The 21,248-nt window shown below is 36.0% G+C and overlaps 1 long non-coding RNA gene across 1 annotated transcript; it reads left to right on the top strand.

Annotated features, from left to right (window-relative positions):
* Window positions 1-15,542: 15,542 nt before the first annotated feature.
* Window positions 15,543-18,298, top strand: LOC114074410. The gene is made up of 2 exons (XR_003574808.1): window positions 15,543-17,906; window positions 18,072-18,298. It is a non-coding gene; the product is annotated as an uncharacterized LOC114074410 (long non-coding RNA).
* The last annotated feature ends 2,950 nt before the right edge of the window (window positions 18,299-21,248 follow it).

Here is a 21,248-nt window from a genome sequence, read left to right as displayed (position 1 = left end):
CACAATACCCAACAACACAATATACACATATATGAAACATCATGTGTCATCCCAACATATAAGCAATTCATGAAAACACTTGTGGAATGCAAAGAATGAAGGCCCATAACCCTATCCAAAGCTAAGTATTATATTAAGCAATCCATTTCATACATATAGCACATTTTCATAACATGCTTCATAAATAAATACTTACTCATAACTTAGTAACACAACCATAACGATAATTACATCCATAAAAGAACATCACTAGGACCATCTCTTAAGATTCACATGTGCAATGTGTCAGAAACGTCCCATACCCTCCCTCACAGCATGTAGTAACCCTTAAAACAACCCTAATAAGATTTCACATACATAACTTGTTCATTTACTTTTACATTATAGAAAGGAGTGCAATAACCGACATGAGACCATGTGAGCTACATGGAATCCGGTGTTCTACTCCCACTCCAAAAAAAGAGAGTTAACATTTGCCTTAGGTGCAACCATTCATACATAGCTATTTAAATGGATTCACTAAGCTTGAGTCCTATGTGGGCACATTGTTAAGGGTTAAGGAGATTGTTACTCGAAACCTTGACTTGCTAGACGTAAAGGTTTCCGTCTCATGAGACAACATATATTTTGGGGATCCGCACTTACTAACGTGAGGAAAACCCATATGGGAGGCCGGACTTACAAAACGTGAGACCTCCATCTCATTTACATGCCCTTTCGGTGTTAAGCAATTATTCCCTTTAGTAACCATCTTATTTCATCATACAAATCACATTAGTCTCGTCTAGACCCCTATGTAAATGTCTTACCATATTAGCTCATAGGTCATCATAAGTGAGAACAATCCTTTCACTTTAGACACCACTTCACAAGTGAGTAAACATTTCACTTAACACTTTATTATAATGATGAGAAAGTACTTTCAGTCATATAATATTCGTATCATATCATACATACATAATTCATATCTAATTTAATGTCTTAGGTTAAGGATGATGAACTCCTAGCATCAACATCACAACCACACATTAAACATACAAGCATTACTATTTAAGTAACTCATAATTCACAATTGAATTCGAAAGAAACCAATCAACATACCTTCTCGCCCTCTTCAAGAACATTTATACTTCAAAAACCAAGAATACATAACCATTAAAATAAACAAGGTAAATTCAAGAAGAAATTACATAATTAACAACAATGTAATCAATCTACTTGTTCATCATCTTCACAACTCACCCTAATAATTTAAGGTTTTCATGAAATTGGGGAAAGGACATGGGTCTAGTGAAATCTCACAGGAAATAATCTATTAACCATCAATACTACTTAAATAACATAATTCATCACAATTGATTCATAATTTCATTTTTCAAAGAAGACCCATATGAGAAGAAAAACCCTTATTTGGGGGGATTTAAAAATCATCTTTTGGAAGGACCTATTTAGGAAAGGAATTCCATGATTGAAAGAAATCATACCTTAGACATGATAAAGTCACCAAAATTGGGTTTGAATCTTGAAGATTTTACCTTCTTCTTGGAGCTCTAATGGTCCTCAATTGAGGTTTGGAGGAAGAGCGAATTTGAGAGAGATGAGAGTGATTTTTTATTTCAAATTTGAGATTTTATTTGTATGTTCCAAGTGACTTAAAACTCACCATAAAACATTATACAGTAAAACTTTAAAACCAAAAGAATTCTCACTTAATTGGGTCTTTTTGTGAAGTCAAATTGTCTTTCAAATGACGCGAATAGATCTGGAACTTTGTTGCGCATCGTGGGGTAGATTCCACATTTTTTTTCAAAAATATGGGTTGAGGCAGTGGGACCTCGTGGATTCTCCATGCCGCGAGGAAAGTTTTTACCTTCTTGTCTAGCTGCGCGACGCGCAGTGATCTCCAATTCTTGGCTGATCGCAGGCTGCTTGGCAGCCTACTCGCACAAGTTAGGGTCCTCTTCAAGGACCCTTCCGGTGGTCCTTGGGTATTTGTGATTGTACATTTTGAACTTCTATTCTACATTTTACCTATTTAAAGTATTTTACATGTTTTAGACTTAATATGATACTCCCGAACCTTCACCAAACATAAGGACGTCAAATAGTTCAATTTCGCTAGTTTTCGGACGTCAAGGTCTTAATTTGATGTTTTCGCTCTAATTCTTGTCAAACAAGTTATTTACACTTATTTAGGTATAAAATCATCATTATACAACATATGAGTCTAGTATAGGTCATGGAATTTTTGAGGTGTGTCTGAAAGGATGAAACACTATACCTTTATTGTGAAGAATAGCACACTAAATTGATGGAGAAATATTGGAAAATCAGTCTTCTTCCTAGGAGCTTCAAATCTTGATCAATCAAGGTTTTTAAAGAGAAGAGATGTAGAGGTTTTTTCTGATCTTGAGGGTTTCGATTTAAATGGTGAGTTGTGGTTTAAATAGGCTTAATAACCTCCCATAACTAGTACCCAAAATAAACAAATTACCCCTGCACTTACAAGAACTTTTAACCAAGTCAAACTAAACTTAAATTTCTTGAACTTTTGTCGGGAAACAAGTCCACGACGTGGAGTTGCTCCCACATGATTTTTGAAATTAATGTCCGAAATAGTAGACTCCGCTTTGTGTCCGCGATGCGGACAAAAATTTGGCCTTCCATAAACTAATTTCCTTGCGCGGACTGGGTCCCACAAAGAATAAAAGATGCTGCCTTCGGCAGCTTGCTATCCAAAGGTTCAGTCCTCCTCAAAGAGCCCTGTGCAGTCCTTGGGGAGTCGTGCCCGAATGTTTACAACTCAAATACACATGTATATAGTTAGGAACCTCTCCTATGAATTTGAACTCTATACAACACATAAAACATTTAAAGACACACTAGAACACACAAGCATGTCTCAAGGAAAAATTTCTGAACGTCTTGGATGTTTGACGTTCAAACACTTCCAAACATTTAACATTGCCCCAAAACACTATTATAAACCACTTAGGACTTTAGAACCTTTTTTTCAAACTTGTTAGGCTCTAGTTTCATCTAAGTCATTTTAGAGGTATTACAAAGACCTTACTCATAACCCCAATCCAAGTCCAATAGTGCAATGTGTATATGAAGCCCCATAACCCCACATAAACCAAGTAAACTAGAAAAGAGACCATAAGCATTGTTTTTTAACCTCATGTAACATCATAAAAAGTGTAGTCTACATAATACATAATTATTTTGGACCAACATCATGTACATCAAGTGAAACAAATATCATTTAAGACATCCATCATATACATCATTCATACATAAATAACCCACCCTAGAACTCCCACCATGTACATCAAGTGAAACCAAAATCGTATAAGACAACAATCATATACATCATTCATACATAACTAACCCACCCTAGAACTTCCCTCAAGGTCCACTTGTGAAATGTATATTAAAGTCCAATACCATTAGCCATACGAAGTAACACCTCTTAAGTAGTCCTAGCTAGTGTTCATCTTTTTTACTTTCATTCATTCCTTTTACTTACGGGAATCTTCTCCATAACCAACACTAGACCATGTGAGATAAACATGGAATTCGGTGTCAACCCTTCACACTGGAAGGAGGGAATCTTACTTACCAAGGTAGGACATATACATGATAATAGCATCTAGGTAGATCCACAAGCTTGGTTTCCTATGGGGCACATAGTTAAGGAACAAGGACGTTCTTACTAGAAACCCTCTTTATGCTAATTAGAATTATAGTTTCCACCTCATGAGAGAATATAGTGTGAACCTCTCTTTCTTTATGAAGGAACATCTCTCAATGTCAAGTTGACTCGTATCTAAGATAAATTCCCTTTTTGATTTATCTGTAAGTCTTCCTTAACGTTAATTCATAACACTGGCCTTAGGATTTCAACCCCTAATATTCATAGCTCTTAGGTTCTCGGATGAGAAAGTCCTTTCATCACAACCAAACATCATTTGAGAATAATATTTCATAACATAGTCATAAGATGCACATAGGAATTACCTTCAACCCATCATAATAGTACACCTATCATCATCTCACAATCATCATATTCGAAAGAATTGCCTAGAGACGTGTTTGTGTGTTTTAGTCTGCCTTTGCATGTTATAAGTATTCGTTTTGGTTCAAATTGATGTTGGATATACCTAACATCTATACGAGTGTATTTAGGTTAGAAATGTCTGGGCACGACTCCCAAGGACAAACTCAAGGGTCCTTGAGGAGGACCAAACTTGTGGGTGAAAATTTACAAAGGAAGTCCAAACAAACGAGTGCAATCAACAGGAACGTGGTCCAGTCGATGCCCCGGTTTTTGAGGGAGTAGCCCCATAATTAGTGTGGGAAATTATCCCACTTGTGGACGGGTCTCTGACCCAAAAAATGGACCAGCAGGACAGTCCGTTGGTGGGTTGATGAGCCGTCATTCCTGCCATCGATTGACACCTGCACATTTGCTGCAGGTGTCTCGTCTAGAGAAGGGGTGTTTTGGGTATTTCACCTAGTGTTCTAAAAATGTTTGGGAGGTTACTTAATGTCTTTGTGGGTATTTTAAGTAGTTTTTTAAGTCTAGAACCCGAAGCTAAGTTCATTATTCGAAATCAAAATCAAAACTCAAAAGAATAACTCTCTATAACTCCATTGGAGCTTGAAGCAATGTGGGTGCTTGAAGCTTGATTTATCCATCAATTCTTATTCGTTGTATTGGATTTTCATCAATCAAGGTATGGTGTTTCATCCTTGAATCTTCTTTCTTCAAGAATCCAAACTTCAAAGTGTTTTTCAAGACTTTTCAAAAGATGAATTCTCCTATTTTGATATCTAGTCATGGGTTCTTGCATAAAACTTTTGAATGAATGATTTATGATTGAATTGATGTTAGTTTGATGATTTTATACTAAAAACTCCATGAACCCATGCAAATAAGAAATCCTTATTTTGACTATATTATGGATGATTTGATCATGTCTCAATTGTATTAAATTATTGTGTAGTTTACTTTGGGCTATTAAATTATGTAAGAATCATGTTAGAATTTTATATAGGATATCCTAATTTTCATGAATTTCATATTTTATTATCTTGATCATTGTATAGTTTGATTATTTGATTGAATTGGTGACTATGGCAATTGGTAAGAGCCTCTGTGGTATGAATTGGCTATGGATTGGAGTTGTTGATGTTGGAATGGTGGTATGTTGACCTAACCTATTTTATATTGTGTAGTATAGGTCTTGAATTGTGATGATTGGTATGATCCAGTTATGGTGGCGGTGCTTATGTAAATATTATTGTGAATAATGTGGCCTTGTCGGCATTACATTATGAATTAAGATGCTATCATGTTATAACTTGTATATGTGATCATTATGAGGGTCTATATGACTTATATGTATATGTGATTTCAAATCATGAGTTTTTCAGTTGATGATAAGTGTCTATACTAGACTATAGTGATGTTGTCATATGTTTATACTTGATGTTGAGGTATGAATCTTCCTAGTTTACTATATAAGTCTTATGATGGATTAAACTTATGTTATATGAGTGACTATGGTGACTTGTAGTATACTTGGTTGTCCCTAGGTGCTACTTGAATGTGATTGTACATGTTATAAGATGATGGTATGATACATGAAGAATGTGAATCTTAATCCTTGACTTAGTAGGCTAAGTCACCTTTGTAATGTATGTATATGTGTGAGTGAAATATGACCTTGAACATGGTTAAGAGGGTCATTAACTTGGAACCTTGTAGAAGGAGGTTATAATATCCTTGAAGTTGAAAGCCGTAATGGTATCCTTCTTTTGTGATTGATGGACTTAGGGTAGGTCGGCTGGAACGGCATGAAACCATCCTTAAGAAATTCATTGAGCTGTCATATTTGACCATTGTATGGCAGCCCTAGTGGAACCATCCTTTGTAAGGTGTTGTATGATATTTTTATGACTTCTATCTAGTACCTCTTCATATGCCATTTGATTGAACTACTGTATGAGAACTAAGGCTAGCACAGAGTGAGTATGCTTGGGGAGTGACTCTACACAAGATGAAAATAGAGTGCAAAGAAACCCTTGATATTCCTTAACCATGTGCCTACATGGGATGTGTCCTAGTTCTACCCTTGGCAAGTAGAACACCCTCCATCGGAGTAGGGTTTGAATATGGATTTGATGCCTAGATGGTATGATCTATGTCGGTTATTGGTTATTCTCATCATATGGGATACATTGTAGTTGGATAAGTTTTACAATGTTTAGTTAGTGGAATGTGACGCGCAGAGTAGGTTTTGAAGGTGCTAGGGTGTAGGTTCCCTAGGTATTCTCCAAGACCATTATGTGAAGTCCTTAATTATTGAATGTCTATTTAAATGGCTTAATGAACACAGTTGACTTAAGTTAAATGCATGATAATTAAATGGTACTTATCTAGAGTATCTTTGAAGATTGCTTAGGTAGACTTGAGAGGGTGTATCGGCAGTCTCTTCATGTTTTACTGAGTGAGTCTTAGAGTAACTTTAGGTAGATATTTAATTGAATGTAGTGACTAATATTATCTTAGGAATACTGGAGGATCCATTAGGTGTGTGTGAAGGGGTTTTATGGGCAGCCACTTTATTTCACACTCAAGTGAGCCTTAGGGGGACCTTTGGTAGGAGTGTCTTATTCTTATAGGTTTGAAGTGATGATGTGTTATATTATGGATGTGACTTATATGTGTTTTTAGTGATGATGTGCTATATTGTGGATGTGACTTATATGTGTTTTTGTTGACTTGTAATTTACTTTTATACTTGTCTTATGAGGTTTTCTTCAAAAAGAGCTTGTTTTTACAAACATCCTTTTAGCATGATTTTATTGCATGTCACCATACTTAGTGCATTCTAATATACTAATTCCATATATTTTGTCTTATCTCTATGTGAGACCGGGGAGCACACCCTAGTAGTAACTGACATCTTCGTCCTCGAAGAGGAATTAGACTAGCCCTTACCATTCATCATTACACATCATTGGTCAAAAATGCATAAAAATTTGAAACTTTATACATGTTGAGGTATACATAGACCCCTTGCTTACTTTAAATATAAACATATGGAGTTTCCTTAGACTCCTCGCATAGGAACCTTACATAGGTTTCTCATTTAGTTTACATAACTAACATATAAGGAGTTAGTCTAATAATACCGTCTTACATTGAACCATCTAAACTAAGTTCAGTATTTGGGCATAGAACTTACACAAGTACATATTGCCACATAGGTCTTTCAAAAATTTCCCAAGAATAAGGAAGAAACGGATGTCTTTAGACAATATCAATACTACTAGGGTATATCTAAGGCACCATCCTTCATCTTGGAGGACTGACCAACTACTTGGATGAAGAAATCTAAGTATCCTTGAAAAGTGGCCTAGAAGCTCTTCAATGGACGGAACATTCAATGTTGGGAAAAAGGTAAGAAATATGGGTTAGAACAAAACACATGTACTAAGTATGGATCCTATGCATAAAATCATTAATGCATGAGAAAGGCATAATATAGTCAAAACCATGCATTATGTTTAAACTCAACAAGTACACATATAGAACATTATAAGTCAACCCAACATGATATTAACCACACACATAAGAAACCTAAAGCACTACTTGTGCATTGCCAAGAGTAGACCCACATAAAACTATCCAAAGCTAAGCATCACATTAAGGCACTTACAACATGCATACAACATAATCTCATACTTTATCATAACATCTTTGATTCATTAGCTCATATAAAGCTTAATATACATAACATGTAACAACCTTGATCATGCAACCTAATACTAGGACCATTCCATATGATCCCACATGTGCAATGAGTAAGAGAAGTTTGATACCCTCCCTCGCCCTATGTAGTAACCTTTAAGACAAGCACTAATAATATTTCACATACTAGACTCATTAATTTACCATATTACATTAGGGAATATAGTTCAATAACCGACATGAGGTCATGTGAGATACATGGAATTCGGTGTTCTCCTCCCACACCGAAAAGAAAGGGTTAACACTTGCCTAAGGTGTAACAATCTTACATAGCTATCTAGGTGGATCCACTAAACTGTAGTCCTATGTGGGCACATAGTTAAGGGTCAAGAAGATTGCTATTAGAAATCTTGACTTACTAATGTGGAGGTTTCTATCTCATGAGGCAATACATATCTTGGGAATCCGGACTTACTAAACGTGAATAAACACATGTGGGAGGCCAGACTTACTATACGTGAGAATTCCATGTCATGTACATGCCCTTTCGGTGGTAAACATCTATTCCCTCTAGTATTGATCATACTTTTCATAGAAGATCACATTAGTCTCTTCTATGCCCGTATGTGAACAATTCATCATAATCACATAGGTATTCATATGTGAGAACTACCCTTTCACTTTCGAAAATCACATACAAGTGAGAAAAACCTTTCACTAATCACTTTATCATAATCATAAGGAATTACTTTCAATAATATAATGACATACTTGTGTACTTCATAGTCAATTCACTAGCCTGGGTTTAAGGATGAGAAATACTTGCAAGACATAGAAGCATTACAATCTAAGTAAGTCATACTTCATAATCGAATTCTAGAAGAATCAATCTTCATACCTTATTGCTATTTTCATTGCCTTCATACTTTAATTACCAAGAATTACATAGACAATGCATAAACAAGGTAAACTAAAGAAGTAATACATAGCAATAACTATTCTACACATTCATATAATCATCATTTTTCACAATTACTACAGAATTACAAGATATAATGAGTGTAGGGAAGAACAAGGGTTCAAAGGGGAAATCTTGATTTATTAACAATAATTGACCAGTAATACTTAGTTAAACAATGATTAAAGACTATAATCCATCATAATTGATGAACAATTTCGTTTTGAAAAGAGAATCCATGTCTAGATTGAAACCCTAGTTTAGGGAAGTTGAAAATCATTTTTGCAAGGGCCTCTTGGGGAAAGGAATCCCAAGAGTGAAAGAAACCATACCTTACCGATGATCTTGCGACGAATTTGAGATGAAAACCTTGGTGAATTCGTCACTGAATTGGAGCTCTACTGTTCTTCAATGCAGGTTGAAGTTTGGGGAAGAGAGAGACTAGAGAGATGTGGGTTTTGGGAATTGTGGGGTGTTGGGTTAGTTTAATTAAGTTTATATATTATATAGCCCCTTAAATAACTTAATTATACACCCTTAATCCTTAATTAACCAACTAACTAATTATATGACTTAACTTAAATTAGGCAGCAAAACAAACCCCTTCCTACGAAACCCCGACCAACGGTCCATAGGTCCATCGACACCCCCATACTGGCAAGGTGTCAACTAGGTCAAAGACTATGATTTTAGGGATTTTTAAGATATGCCTAAGTGCTGAACGATGGATCCATCGATCAATCGACGACTCGTCGCTTGGCTCGTCGATGCACACTGTCCCAAATTGCAGATTTGGGTCAAATGGAAGGGTCCTATCCAAGGACCCCTAGGGTGGTTCGTGGGGAGTCGGACCCAAACATTTCGATAATAAACACACTCTATCACATGTTTAACACCCTTCTACAAATTTTCAATAATTTCTCACTCTCAAAACCCCATGAAACATGTCACGGCACAGTAATGCTTATTTCACATGTCACGAACGTCAATTAACAACAACACATTACAACTTGGGTTAAAACTCATATCAACATTGCATTTACGCATAGCTACTCAAATCTCAACTTACCACGTATAAGATATCCATTTCACAACATGGGGAACTACCTTCTCATTGTCAACAAGAACTCAATATAACGTCAAGAGTCACTTATGCAAAAACTTTTTTCAATGCACATTAAACATGCTCAATACCTTTTCATAAAAAACAATCATACACAAAATCAGATATAAGTGCAAGTTAAGCAAATGAACATATTTACATGAAAACCCTTTCTAGCATGAACCTTTATCATAATTATGCACAAATCAGCAAATCAAGCCGAATTCAACATTATTAATTAGTTGATTTTAAGAGGATTACTAACTTCAACTTTAGCTAAAATTTTGAGGAAAGAGATGAGGATAGCGGGACTTCATGTTGGCCTCGGCCTCCTATTTTGTTCTCTCAACTAGGTGATTCCTCCATAGGAGTTTTACAGAGACCACTTCTTTGTTCCTCAACTTCTTGACTTGACGATCAAGAATTTCCACCGGAACCTCTTCATAAGAAAGGTTCTCATCTACACTTAACCCTTCAATAGGGAGAATGGATATGGGATCACCAATGCACTTCTTATGCATGGTCACATGAAATACCGGGTCAATCGGGGCTAGTTCACTTGGTAAATTCAACTCATAAGCCACCTTCCCAACCCGTTTAACTATCTCATAGGGGTCCACATACCGGGGACTTAGTCTTTCATGGGTGAAATTTTTAAGTAGACCTTATCCCCTACTTCAAATTCAAGATCTCTGCTTATATTGTCAATATACGAGTTACGAGTTTTGACAACTATAGGACGTTTTCAACCTATCCCTTATCTACCGAACCTTCTCTCAGGCCTCATGGATCATCTCGGGACCAAGGAGTGAAGACTCCCCAACCTCAAACCACCCAACTGGAGACCGACACCTCTTACCATTGAGTTTTTCAAAAGGAGCAATTGAAATACTTGCATGGTATCATCTATTATTATAGGAGAACTCAATCAACGGTAGGTGATTGTCCCAATTTACTTTGAAATCTATCACACAAGCTCTTCACATATCCTCTAGGGTTTGAATGGTACCCTCCTCCTGACCATTCATTTAAGGATGAAAAGCGGTGCTGAGCTTCACTTGAGTACCCAACCCTTTTTTGAAAGACCTCCAAAAAATGAGAAGTGAATTGAGCACCTGTATCCAAAATGATGGACAGAGGGATACCATGCAAACTAATAATATCGTCAAGATACAACTTTGCATACTCTTCCGCCGAATAAGTAGACTTACAGAAATAAAATGAGTGGATATTTTTGATCTATCCACAACAACCTATATGGAGTTATTTTGCTTACGTGCCTGAGGCAAAACCACTACGAAACCACTCGGCTTTTGATGCTCGACTTTCTCTTTTTGGCAATTTGGACATGTAGACACAAACTCTGCTATGTCCCTTTTTAAACCTTCCACAAATAGACTTCTTGAAGATCACGACATGTATTAGTAGCACCCGGTCGAATAGAATATAGGGACCCATGAGCTTCTTTTAAAATTTAACCCCTCAAGTTGTCAATATTCGGTACGCACAATATACCTTGGTACCTAAGTACACCATCCCCCCCAGGAAGAATGACTCATTAAACTTTCCAAGTACCGACTCCTTTAACTCCATAAATAGAGGATCAAGATGTTGGTTAGACTTCACCTCAACCACTAAAGATGATTCGGAGTTATGATGGACCACAAAACCACCATTTAGAGAACCTTCCAACAAAACACCCAATCGAGCCAACCTATGAATATTTTTTTTAGGTCTTTCTTATCCTCTTCCAAATGGGACACACTTCCCATGTTCATACGACTTAAAGATCCGCAACCACATTGGCCTTGCAAGGGTGGTAGAGAACACTCATGTCGTAATCCTTCAAAAGTTCCAACCATCTTCTTTGTCGGAGATTCAACTACTCTTTAATGAACACATATTGAAGGCTTTTGTTGTCGGTAGATACATCCACACGGACAGCATACAACTAATGCCTCCATCAATGCAAACATATGCCCGCTACTTCAACGTCATGATTTGGGTAATTCTTCTTATGCACCTAGAGTTGTCTAGAGGCATAAGCTACTACCTTCCCATGCATCATCGGGACACAACCTATGCCCACTCGAGAAGCATCACGATATACCATAAAACCCTTTGTACCCTCCTGTAAAGTCAAAAATCAGAGCGAAGGTAAGCCTAACTTTCAGTATTTGGAAGCTTCTTTCACATGCCTCCGACAACTCAAATTAAACACTCGTTTGGGTCGAGGTAGTCAAAGGAGAAGCACTGGACTCAAAACATCCACAAACCTCATATAATACCCGACTAAACCCAAGAGACTTCTAATGTTGATTGGAGTCAATGGTCTAGGCCAACTCCAAATTTCTCAATTTTCTTTGGATCAACCTTTATACCCTCACTTGTGATAATACGACCAAGAAACGCCACCGATCTCAACCAAAACTGACACTTACTATACTTGGTAAATAGTTGGAGTTCCTTAAGGACTTGTATCACTACCCTAAAATGATTCATATGTGCATCTTCACTCTTGGAGTACACAAAAATATCATCAATAAATATAATCACAAAGGGGTAAAGGTAATTTAAGACCACCCTATTCATTAGGTCCATGAAAACCGACGGGGCATTAGTTAGACCGAAGGACATTACTAGGAACTCATAATGACCATACCTAATTTCGAAAGCCTTTTTAGGTATGTCCTCTCTTCTCATCCAAAGTTGGTGATAACCCGACCTCAAATCAATCTTAGAAAAGTAGCTTGCCCTTGTAATTTCTCAAACAAATTGTCGATCCTAGGAAGAGGATACTTATTCTTTATGGTAACCCTATTTAGTTGACGATAGTCGATGTACATTCTAAGAGACCCATCTTTCTTCTTTACAAGCAACACCGGGGCACCCCAAGGAGAAATACTAGGTCTTCTGAAACCTTTGTCAAGTAAATCCTTGAGTTGAAGCTTAAGTTCTTGCAACTCCACTAGAGCCATCCGGTAAGAAGGGATTGAGATTAGTTTCGTATCCGGCAACAAGTCTATGCCGAAGTCTATTTCCCGTTTGGGAGGAACTTCGGGCTAGTCATCGGGAAAGAGTTCCGGAAAATTCCTCACTATGGGCACAGATGCTAATGGAGGAATTTCGGATTTAAGGTCCTTGACCCTTACAAAATGATAAAGATACCCTTTTGAGATCATTTTAAACTTTTAGACACAAAATAATTCAACCTCTAGGAATTGAGTTACCCACCATCCATTCTAAGATACACTTATTTGGGAATTGGAACCTTACTTCTCTTGTTCTAAAATCTATGGAAGTAAAATAAGCATGCAACCAATCCATCCACAAGATGATATTAAAATCAACCATATCAAAATCTACCTAGTAAACAAAAGTAACTCTATTGAACAATCATAAAGGACAACTCCTAAAGACTGTTCTAGCCACAACAGAGTCACCCACCGAGGTTGTAAACGAAAAAGATTCCATGAGGACATCGGGTAACACATTAAACTCACTAGCTACTAAAGGAGCTACAAATGATAAAGTAGTACCCAAATCTATTAAACCATATATATTAACAGGAAACAGTTGTAACATACCGGTGACGACGTTTGGAGACTCCTCGTGATCACCTCTGGAGCGGAGAGCATAGAAGCGATTCTTCTTAGGAGCATCGTGATTTGGATAACTTGCTTATGCTTGAGGATTTTTTCCCCTTAAGCCTTCATCATCGGAAATCCCTCTTCATGTGACCACTCTTGCCACAACCATAGCTATTTCCATACCAACTAGAAACTTGCCTTCATGTTTTCTACCACATTTTGCACGAGTAGACCTCTCAACATAAGGACTACCACCTTTCCTCCTTAGGATTAGGTAGACCCTTTAACTTTGTTGACCCTTGGAATGGTAGAAGGACTTTGATTGGGGAACCTTTTCTTGAACCTTGCCTTATCTCGTACCTCAAATCTAGTCTTAGAAGAATTTCCATCTTCAACCCTTGTCCTCTTCAATTCTCAACAAACTTGCTTAAGATTTTTCTCCTCAATTTGTTCGACATGAACAATGAGACGAGAGATATCCATACTAATAATCAACATAGCTGACCTATATTCATTCACCACAAGATCGGATACAACCATAACAAATTTGTTCATCTTGGCTCTAGAATCCGTCACATTGTAGGAGTATACTTGGATAGTTGAGTGAACTTGAGACGATAATCCTTCACACTCATACCCCCTTGGCGTAAGTTGATGAATTCTTGCATTTCTTTCTCTCTCTTAGTTCGAAGGGGAATAGCCTATCAAGGAATGCCATATTAAAAGCTCCCCGAGTGATCCATCTCTAACCAGCCTCTAATCCTTCCATTGCTCATACAAAACTTGAGCCACATCTTTGACTTGGCAGGCGGCTAGTTCTGCCTTTACTTGAGAAGATACCTCATAGAATCTAGTAACTTTAACACTTAATCAATGAACCCTTGCGGGTCCTCCTCCACCTTTGAGCCAAAGAAAATATGGGGATTAATCCTTGTGAAATCCCTTATCCTTGATGCGGTGGTGTTACCATTGGGGTTTACTTGGACCCTAGAATCCCTATAACCTTGATTATCCAATACTTGGGTCAAGTTGTGAATGACCGCCCTTATCTCAACACTAGACATAGCCCGTTCTTCAATAGGAATTTGACAGTTTTTAGGAGCCGGAGGGGGAACCACCTCATTCTCATTCTCCTCTTCAACCCTTCGAGCGTTCTTCATTCTTGTGTTCATTGCCTATATGCACAAGAAGATTACAAGATAAGGACATGTAGAGTTAAAACTCTAGAGGCACGACTTCAACAATTCCAACAAAGTGAGACTTTCTTATGCATCACATATCCCCTTATTCATAATTGTGGCGCGTTTCACAATCTTGAACAAGACTCTACTTGATGTGGTTTAGTGAGACATTAATCGTAAGATTATTTAAAGTCATGTTGGATACCTAGTTTTTCACGACTGCGGAGCACCCTGGTAGTAACCGGCGTCTTCGTCCTCAAAGAGGATTTAGACTAGCCCTTAGCATTCATTATTGCACATCATTGGTCAAAAATGAATAAAAATTAAAAACTTTATACATGTTGAGGTATACATAGACCCCTAACTTAATTTGACTATATACATATGGAGTTTACTTAGACTCCTCGCATAGGAAGCTTACATAGGCTTCTCGTTTAGTTAGCATAACCAACATATAGGGAGTTAGTCTAATAATATCATCGTACATTGAACCATCTAAATGAAGTACAATATTTGGGAATAGCCTTACACAAGTACATATTGCCACATAGGGCATACAATAATTTCCACAAGAATAAGGAAGAAACAAATGTCTTTAGACAATATCAATATTACTAGGGTAGATCTAAGGCATCATCCTTGAATTTGGAGGACTCATCAACTACTTGGAGGAAGAAGTCTAAGTATCCTTACAAAGTGTCCTAGAAGCTCTTCAATGGCGGAATCTTCAATGTTGGAAAAAGGAAAGAAATATGGGTAATGTAACTTTTAACAACCATTTGTTAACGACGGGTTATAAATTTTGTCGATACAAATATACTTATCACGACTGGGTTTATTTCCAGTCGTTAAAGTCAACTTTTAAGATAAAGTATTAATTAGATAATCCGAGTCTTAAAATATTCATATTTTCGGTCGTTAAAATCGGACAAATAAAAAAGAACCGCTAGATATGTCCTTCAGTTTCCTAGATCCCTCTGACTATGCATACCCCGTCCAAAGAAAATAATAAAGAAAACCTACAGACAATAAAATGCAGTAAATTCTATCTTCGTGTTTGTCTAGGTTAATCCTTTCAATCAGAACTCTTCATCTGAAACTGGTTTCTTCTTGTGTACGAATTTCTTTTTCTTAATTTGTGTTACTCTTCAATTGATTTTCTCCTTCTTTGTTTATTTACTTTGATTACATAGTATTTGGATTCTACCAAGGTTTGTGAGTATGGTAAACTTAGTACTTTGTTTCAATTGAAAGTAATCGCTCATCTCTTTGAAGGTGAAAATGATATTTAGCCCTTCCTTTGTCACCTCCACCACAAATCTTTGTCTACATTTCACCATACTGTCGCTTTATTCTTTAACCTTATCTTGATTAATTGCGTTCTGCTTTTAGTATTTTTTTTCTTTTCACTTCAATTTTTTCACTTAATATATTCACTAAAGTTAGTTTTTATATGTAATTTTTTTTGAATTGATGTAGTTTTGAAAAAAACAATCCCTTTTTGAAGCCTTCTAATATTATGAGAACTTATTATAGTAGCACCTCTGAGGTATGTTATTCTTTATTTATAATAAAATATTTACCTAATACTGTTTTTCTGTTTCAATAATATTTTTGTAGAATTTAATTGATATCTAAATAAAACATATAATTTCTCTTAGAAAAGTAGCATGCTTGTCTTACATTTAGAAGAAAGGTGGATGAAGAGGCCATCTAGTTGCTATATGATTCAACTATCACCTACTTTGAATATGTCATATCTCACTGAAAAAGTTTTAAATATATGAAGCACTTGTGTCTGGGTGTAGTTTTAATTTCTTTTGGCATAATTTCATTTGATTGGTAATTTTGGTTTTCTAATTTTTTGATTTCATTGACTAGCTTTTAAGGTTTCACAGTTATAAATGTGGTATATCATTCTTTAGTGTTTTTGTCATTGAGTGGGTTGTAAAAAATTTCTATAATCAGAATAATTGATGCCCATATATATTTACCCGTGGAAGTGCATTTCGAGCATGATATTACTACTTTGCACTTGAAAATTATTTGTTTCATGCAGGGATATTTATTTAAACTACTTAATATGAATGGTATGTCATGGTGTCTATTGCCTGTTTAGTTAAGTCTTTTGTTTCTGATACAAGAGATAAATACAAAGTGATTTAGGTTTTTGGAAATGTGTTTGAACCTTGAGATATAAATATTCTTCATGATTTACCATACGATGGTGTGTAGAGATCAAAATGCGAGTGTATATTTGTGCAAATTAGGATTTCAGAAGCTGAATTTGTTATCAAGCAGGAATGTTGGGCAGGGTGTTGGAGGAGAGCTGGTTTATAGAATTCAATTGTCAAAATATTTTAAACTTGATATGAAAGATTTTCATCAAAAATGAAGTTGTCGAGATATTTTGAACATGATTTCTTCTAAAGTTCATTTGTTGCAAAACCATAGACAATTTATCACAATGTTTATTCTAAATATTTATGGTGAATCAACAAGTGTTCTAATACATATCACTTGAGAATTGCATAATATAGATGGATTTCAAAGTTAGTGTCATCTATCTATCCTTGTGAATACAGAATGCGGTAGGATCAACTCACATTCTTATCTTTAATACAGACAAAATTATTACTTGTGCAGTTCCTCAACAATATTTGTAACTTTCATTGATGTGTTATGGGTAGTACTAAATATATATGGAGCTGCAACTTAGATACTGTTCAACATTGTTTGATATCTAGTAATGCCTTTTTGAAGAAGTACTTTCAAAGAACAGTACTCTTCTCAACTTCATGCAGAGAGAGGTTAATAATCAAAACCATGAATAAATCTTTTGATATAATATTTGGCCTACTAACATCTCCAATCATTTAGAGTAAGAAAAACACCTAATCTGGTACCGACAAACTTACTAGTGCTCCAGATGGAACACATATTCAGTCAAGCATAGTAGTTTACTGATGTCTAACTTCGGTTATGTTATAACTATCTGCTTCTTCATGTAAGCATTTCAGAAGCCAAATCCAACATAAACTCTGTCACAACACATAGTTTATAACATTACTTTCACTCATTGCCTGAAAGTGAGCTGAGTCTTGTGTGCTAATGATTGAATAAGCAGACGCCAGGAGCTCAAACATTCCTTTTTTGTATAATTCCGCAAAGGAAGACACGATGGGCAGAGCCTTAAAACAACAGCTAAATTCACAAATACCCTCATGCAGATTAACTTAGTCACTTATTCAATGTTTCTGCCTAATCCCTCAAACTGCCAACACCCCTGGTCGGGCCTCTTCCATTGCTGAAGGTACTTACTTCCACATAAATCTTGCACGATTTATCACCAAATATCAGCAATCTATCTTATCATAGGACTTGGTTAATCTTTTATTTATGACAACAAATACAATAAAATGGTATTATGTTATTAGGAGTATTTTATTCAACTTACATGAACTTATTGTTTTAACAGGTAATGAGTTTGAAGTACGGAGAACTTGCCTATGAAGAAAGTGCAGTTTAAGTATAAACAACTGAATTGTTAAAGATCCAGTTAAAGCACAAGAGAGATCTAGACAAGTTCTCTTTTTTCATAGAATTGTTTATACATGTTAAAATTTGTATATAATTTATTTTCTTTTTTCAAGAGTAAACAAATTATAATGTCAAGAAGTTGTATCAGTACATTGTTAATAGATATTTTGATGTGTTGTTATACATATGTGGTATTTTTTGTTAATGTTTTCGTATGTCACATTTATTTATGTGAATGTCTACAAAAGAATAATTAGTATTTCATAATGTTGAAAGTTACGAGACGATTAACATATAGGTACAAGTCAGTAGCTAAAAGAACCTATATTGATGAAATTTATTATCATAATAGAACACTTTAACGAACGGAATAATTATTAGCGAAGAGATAATTTGGTTACTGAAAGAACTTATAACAACTGGGTTTCATGTTGTCATTACAAAATTTGCGATCGGATTTTTACTCCGGTCGTAACATTTAACGACGGAGCTTTTAGCGACCGGTGACGACCAAATTTTTATCAGTCGTTATTGACTAGTAACGACAAAATTTTCTCTCGTTAAAAGATATTTTCTTATAATGTTAGTACAAAACACATGTACTAAGTATGACTCATATGCATAAAATCATTAATGCATTAAAAAGACATAATTTAGTCAAAATCATGCATTATATTTAATAACTCAACAAGTAAACACATAGAACATTATAAGTCAAACCAACATGATATTAACCACACACATAAGCAACCTAAAGCAATGCTTGTGTAATGCCAAGAAATGTAAGACCTCGAAAATGACTTAGGTGAAGCTAGAGCCTAACATTGTTTTCATGATGGTATAATGTCCTAAAATGGTTTATAATGTGAGTTTGAGGCAGTGTCTAAGAGTTTAAGTGCATTGGAAGTCAAGCGTCAAGGGACGACCAAGACGTTCGACGACTAAGTCACTTATATACCTCATATGTGGTTGTATATCTGATGCATGATCTTATAAGGTCCTTAAATGAGTTATTATAGTGTATATAGGCAGTGTGTAATGTTTCGAGAAGTTTGGAGGTCAAACGTCCATGACGTTCGAAAGGCTTGCCTTGAAACGACCTTGTGTGTCTATGTATATTTCGTCGAGTTTTACGTGTTTGTTTTGGATGAAACTCATGTCGTAGGTCTTAAAATCATATACAAACATATTTAGGGTTGAAATTTATTTTAAGAGTATATAAGTGATTAAATTCTCATTTAAACCCTAGCATCTAAATCAAAAACCCTCCTAAAGTTTCATTAAAAAACCTCCATGTGAGTTCAAAGTGAAGATGGAGCTTGAAGATGGGTCTTCGATGGAGTTTCTTCTTCAATTAGCTTTGGATTCTTCGATTAAGGCATGAGAGTTCTTCATCAACGGCTTGATATCACCTTAGAGCCAATTCAAAGATGATTTTCAAAGATGTCAAAAAGCTAAAAAATCCATTTTCTACTCTAAATCTTGGGTTCTTACACAAATGGTTTCAAACGTTCATATATGATGAAATTGATGTATAATTGTTGTTTTCCAGAGAAATTCTCCATGAACCCTTGACATTCATGATATACCGTGGTTTCACGGTATTTTTAATGCTTTTTCCTTAAGTTTAGTGTGTGTCCAAAAGCCTTTTTGTATTAATTTGTATGTAAGTTTCTCTTTATTTGCAGGAAATCTGTCTAAAAATGAACGCGGAAGTTTTTGAGCAAGAAATGCAGAAAAGTACCACCTACGGAGCTTGTGACGGTCCGTCCTGCCTGTGACGGTCCGTCCTGCCTGTGACGGTCCGTAGGTGGCATCGTAGTGAATCCGGTGAAGGAAGATGGGGAAGTCTGACCAAATGTGGGGTTACGAAGTGCGTGATGGACCATCATAGCCATGGCGGTCCGTCGTGATTATCAGAGAAGTATTCCCAGTACCCAAATTCCAAGAGTTCATGTGTTATGGAACGAAGACCCTCGACAGACCGTTGTGCTTGTGACGATCCGTCATACCTGCCGTCGAGGGTAATAAAGAGAGCAGCAGAAGAATTTGCAAATTATGGGACGACGGAGTCCATGACGGCCCGTCATGACCACGACGACCCGTCGTGAGGTCCGTCGACCCAGCCACATTTTGACAAATTTCCAGCAATTAGAGTCCTTCTTTTATTAGGTTTTTGTTTGTTTATAAATAGTTGTAAAAACCTCGTTTTTGGGTTAGACTCTCATACGGTTAGACTCTTGGTTATTAGACACTTTTATATTATATATTGTTTGTGAGGAGATTATTTTTGATTATTACACTTTGGATTGTTACACTTTTCTCTGGAGTTGATTGTTGGTGATTTTGTCGATTAATCAAGTAAATTTCTGGATTTTATTCTTCTCATTGAAGTAAGTGCATGAATTCTTATATCATATATATGAGTATTATGATTATGACTATGGGTAACTAAACTCCATAACTAGGATTGTGGGAACCATGGGTGAATAATAAGATAAAATCTAACTAAAATAACAATTCTAGAATAGTGTCTTCAATGTATTGATAATTCTTTCGCTTAGAAGTATTTTTAACGGATGGCCAACGTTAGAACTCGCCTTAATGCTACTTGCCGGACGAAGGAGGTAGATAATAGAAAAAGAATTATCAACATAAATTTAGTGTATACTATCTAATTGGCTAGTATTTATTGGTACAAGGTAATAACTTAGTCAAATATCGAATGCAATGCTTAATATGGGGTAAAGGTAAGGGTTAGTATAGCAACACACGTAGCCGGACCAAGGTGCGGAGTGAAATTTTCTAGATGCCGGACCAAGTATTTAGAAATACATAACTTATCACTTTGCATGCAAGATACTAGGAAAGAATTGTTATAGTTAGAATTATCAAGTTATGAACCTGTGGGGAACACGTAAACCCTAGTTACTTTGATTAATTGATTAAAACCCAACTTTCAAACCCATTAAGTGTCTCTTTCAATTTCGCTAGTTATTTTTACTCATTAGGAAATACAAACCCCCCTTTTTATGTTTTTACTTTCCAAGGAAGTCATCAACCGAACAATAGTAATAACAAGTTGAAGTTAAGTCTAGACTATTTTCCTCGTGGG

This window comes from Solanum pennellii, chromosome 10 (assembly GCF_001406875.1).
Source record: "Solanum pennellii chromosome 10, SPENNV200".
In the NCBI taxonomy this organism is placed as follows: Eukaryota; Viridiplantae; Streptophyta; class Magnoliopsida; order Solanales; family Solanaceae; genus Solanum; species Solanum pennellii.
The sequence above is the reverse complement of the archived record's forward strand: the minus strand, read 5'-3'. Positions and strand labels throughout refer to the sequence as shown.